Source organism: Corticium candelabrum, chromosome 2, assembly GCF_963422355.1.
Source record: "Corticium candelabrum chromosome 2, ooCorCand1.1, whole genome shotgun sequence".
In the NCBI taxonomy this organism is placed as follows: domain Eukaryota; kingdom Metazoa; phylum Porifera; class Homoscleromorpha; order Homosclerophorida; family Plakinidae; genus Corticium; species Corticium candelabrum.
In genome coordinates this window covers 871422-876421 of record NC_085086.1, presented here as the reverse complement: position 1 = coordinate 876421, position 5000 = coordinate 871422, and the positions used below count along the sequence as shown (strand labels likewise).

The following is a 5000-nucleotide window of genomic DNA, read 5'->3' as shown; positions in this document are numbered from 1 at the left end:
TTTTGCAATATATATATATATATATATGTACATGTGTTATAATAATAAAATGCTTTATATATATATATATATATATATATATATATACTAGATACACGACCCGTCCTTCGTACGGGCAGAGTACTGTAGTGTTATGATGGAAGACTCAGTTTAAGCGTGTGTAGACACGTCACGTGCAATTTTTTTGTAGAAATCGACACACTCCCTGTGAGGATTTAGTTCAAATGACTGGTGTGGACATGTGTGTTCGAATAAACTGGAATGTGCTAATTTGTTAATATCCCGTTGAAGACAAATGAAAACTTAACCGAGTGTCATATTCCCAGAAATTTGCAGCGACTTTCCCGCTCAGAGATCTATAACTGAGCAAAAGAAACTTGAAAGTCACATGCAGTTTCTTACTCACCCATAGGATACATGCAGTAGCTTGACATGCAGGTATGCATGATTTAGTGCACTGTTTGCTCTCTGTTTGTGATGTGTTCACACTCCCAGTTTAGCGCTCGGTGCAGGAAACGTGTAGGTTGGATTCAGTACAAACGCTGTCACACGTCTCTTCAGTAAGTCTTCTTGGAGCGATTTCAACAGTTCCATTGGATGTTATCACTTTGAAGACGTTGCTGCCGTTGCAGCAAACAGGCGTATCGAATGTGGTAGGTATTCGGCGAGTGTACTCGGAAAACCAAAGGTAGGCGTATTTCTAAATACCCAGATATCCTACACAAAATATCTTGTCATTTTTGACGTTGCCGGTAATAAACGACATGCTCCGTGCATGCCGTCCGAGGTCAGCTTAATTTGGTGGAGGTCCGATGAGCTGTTGCAGAGTAATTCGCTTGTGAGTGGAGGCATGTCCTCCTATATACGCACTGATCATTACTAAGTAGACCTCTACGTCTTTGCTCTGGACGTAGTTTGATGTTATCCAATGCGCGCGAGTAGAGGCGGGTTCTCCTGCGATATTTTAGAATATTCTCAGCACGTTTCCAACCTATACCTATGCACTAAACAATATTTCTTTTCGGAACTCTTATCTTCTTGCTTTGAATGTAGTTTGATGTCTAGGATAAACAACACAACTCAGCTACAGCATTGCTCAGATAACGCAATCTGATGGGACTGCTGGATAGCTATAGCATTGTGACGTAACAATGGCATGTGAACAAACAATGGATATTGAAAGTGAGCATAACACTCGTAGTTACGAGAAAACAAAACTACCCTATGAGATTGAGTTTACGTAATGGAACCTCCTTCTAATTGAGTCTATCAGAAGCATGCCGTCTCCTTCCTGAACGACGAACAGCACTATCATGTAGTTCTACGATGCACCCCCAAAAGGGAACCCGACTGAAAAAGCTGGAAGACGACGCCACCCTGCCCATGTTCTTACCCATGTCGAGTTACGCCTGTTCTCCAAATTTTAGCCTCGTGGGTGATGCGGCCTAGCCGGCTATCAAACTTATACATATACATACATACATATATATATATATATATATATATATATATATATATATATATATATATATATATACACAAACACCGCCGATTTTAGACCCATGATATATTACGGCGAACGGCTGATCTTGTTGTGCTCATATCTTCTGCCTATTTTCGAAATTGCGTGGAGCGATAAGTTATCTGAGACTTCTGAGACGTGACAATGGGCACCTACTTGAAAGTGTATCGCTCTCAGATTAGCGGCTTTGCGTCAGTCGTAAGCCGCGTTGTCCATGCTTTCCCAGCAAAATTGTGTTTCATTCAGAAGAAGAGTAGGAGAAACTTTAAGATGACGAGAAGCTCTGTTTACGATGATTTCAATTCAGTCGGAGTGGGTATGTGTTGGCTTCTAGTTCTTGCTTGGATCGCCATTTTGATTCTACGTTGCGGTGACGTTCATGCTAATGCAGTTCCTGCTAATCCCTGTCGTGCTGATAAACGAGTGACATCACTATCAGACAGCAATGCTACGGATACATTTACGACCGCTTCAGGTGCTTCTACAGAAGAGGTCTTCACTGTCTGTCCTTTTTGTGATTATAGATCTCGTAATCAACAGGCTCTTTGGCAGCATATCAATGCTGAACACATTTCTCATCACAAATTTCCCAAAATTGACTTTTTTACCTCACACAGGCGTCGTATTTGTTGTATTTGCGGTTTGTATACGACAAAATGTGGAAAACTAGTCGCAGATCAACCGGTACTGGTCGATCTCGTTGCTGTGGAAGTTTGGAGGATCCGCATTTGTTTCCTTGGTTACAGAACCCCTATGCAACATCTGAAAGTGTGGATCTGAATCGTACTAATAAAACTTTCGAGAGTTCTACTGGGTCTGCTATTCCGCGAGTCATCTTCACTGACAATGATCTAGCTTTGAAAGGTATGCAGGTTGCTTCAGATTTTCTTTCGGGTTCAACTGTTATTGATGAGAACGGCGTATTTGAAGCTGTTATGGACGATATTGGCAGTCTTCCGGTACAAATTATTGCTCATGTCTCCAAATCTGTTAGAACTTTGGTAGTGGAAGTCTTGATGAATGAGCTTAAACATGCACAATATGACGGTATTTGGGGATTTGTCCGCTTATTTGCTTTTGCTAAAGAAACTCTTCGTCTGCCTCTTCGAGGTAGAAGGCGAAAACGTTGCGCTGTTAGCTCTTTGATATCCTCTCGACTAAGGAGATGACAGTCTGGTCATCTTGTTTCTTTATGGGAGGAAGCCAGAGCTGATGCAAATGCAAACTCTTCCTTGTCATCTCCAGACCAAATACAAGATTGCAGTCAAAGAAATGGACGGAAAGCTCTCAGTCATGCTCGAGAGGGAAAATTGGGTCTGCCATTCGTATCCTTGGATCAAACGGTTGTGCTGCACATGATGACACTTCTGCTCTAGAAGATCTCCGTTGTCGTCATCCCTTCCATGATCTACCTCCTTGGTCAGACAATCTTCTTCCACCACTAGTTGTCGATATCGCTGCTGTGTTAACGGTCTTAGGTCTCTTCCAAAAGGTACTTCTCCTAGTAGTTCGAAATTACGTGTGCAACACCTTCTCGATGCTATTACTGGCACCATCTCTCCATTTGCTGGGGCTTGCTTAGACCAATTGAATTACTTTATGAACAAGATGCTGTCAGGAAAACTTGACAGGAGAATTGCTCCATGGCTTTGTGGGGCTCCCCTTACTGCTTTAAGGAAGAAGTCTAGTGGTTTCAGACCAATTGCAGTAGGGGACGTCTTACGCCGATTAGCGAGCAAATTATGCTGCCGTGCTGCCCGCCCCTCTCTGCCTGACACTTTTCTTTCCTATAGCCAGTTAGGTGTTGGAATTAAAGACGGCCTGGAGGTGGCAGCCCATGGTTTACCGAAAATTCTTGAAGACTGTTGCCACGACAAGGAGCTATGCTGTGTAAAAGTGGACATGAAGAATGCTTTCAATGAGTGTCACAGAGTGTCCTTCTTACAACGAGTTCAGAAAGACTTCCCTGAAATACTCGCTTGGGTTCAGTGGTGTTATCATTGTGCTGGAGAGCTTAGATTTGGACAGCATCCTATTGCTTCCACTGCAGTTGTTCAACAGGGCGATCCTCTGGTACCTTTCTTGTGTTCCTTGGTGTTAGCAAATCTACTTGACAACATTGGTGATGTTCGAGGTATAATCACACAGCTTTGCTACCTGGATAATGAGACATTTGTTGGTTCAAGACACGCTGCCTCTACCTTTCTTAATTCTTCGGATCAGAATTGTCCCGCCTTTGGAATTCACCTCAACATCAATAGGTGTGAAGTCTTTCGGTCATCTGGTAATCAACAGTTCACTCAGTTTGATCATGACATTCGCAGGATTAACGTCAGTTCGAGTGGTTCTGAGCTTCTAGGTTCACCTATTGTTGGGATCGATCATTTCTTTGATAACTTCTTCCAGACTCGTGTTAGTAAAGTCTTAGCTGCTCAATCACATCTCTCGGAATTGAATGATCCTCAAGTTGAGTTGCATCTCTTATGCAGTTGCTTGATCTTATGCAAGTTAAACCATCTTCTCAGAACCACTCTACCGGACAAAGTTATGCATCAGCTCCATCGTTATAACGAAGGCCTTCCCCTTTCGCTGCAGACTATCTTGGGCTGTTCTGTATCCAATCTTTCGTAGAAGCAGGCTACCCTTTCAATCCGTTTAGGTGGCATTGGTTTGGGAGAAGCTAGTAGAACTGCTCCTGCTGCTTTCCTTAGTAGCTGTCACTATACTTGATGTCTGTCTATGCATCTCATTGGAAAGACCGTTGTTTCGATTCGGGATTTCAATTCCGTTCCTGGAGAAGATTCTGCTGCTGCCATGATGACTCACTTGCTTGGACATCCACTTTTCTTCCCTGATCCTTCACAACACGGTCTCCAGAACGGTCTTGATTTTTCTCTTCTGTCTACTGTTAAAGCTGGCAGCAGCCTCAGGGATCAAGCTCGCCTTAGTACTTTGTCTGCTCCCCATTCTAGTTCGTGGTTACGGGCATTTCCAAACCCCAAAGTTGGCCTGCCTATGATCAGAGAGGAGTTTACAAAAGGATCTAAAATCTGGTTAGGTTTGCCCTTCTTTTCATCACAAAGCTGTAATCTCCGATGTATCTTTGGTCATGTCTTAGACAAATATCTTGACCATTTATTAAGCTGCGGAAAACGATTTTTGCGCACCAAAAGGCACAACGCTTACGAGACGTGCCATTTCAGTATCCAATCTCTGATACACAGTGATTGCAAAATAGAACAGGGCTGCAGTTTGAATAACTACAAGAAGCCAGGTGACCTATTTCATTCTGACTTCTCGGATGGCCGTTCAGCTTTCTTTGACATTACAGTCCGTAAATCATTACTTCCCCGGTTCATTGCTATTGCCGCCACTCACCCAGGACAAGCAGCAGATGCAGGAGAAAGAGAGAAGGATCTCAAACATGATGATGATGTTTTGCAGGCTGGATCACAATTTTTTTCCACTGGCTGTGGAA

The 5000-nt window shown here is 43.0% G+C and overlaps 1 protein-coding gene across 1 annotated transcript in view; it reads left to right on the top strand.

The window, feature by feature from the left end:
• Positions 1–5000, top strand: part of LOC134198280 (uncharacterized) — a 10704-nt gene that overhangs the window by 3949 nt on the left and 1755 nt on the right. The gene's annotated exons all lie outside the window — the stretch shown is intronic.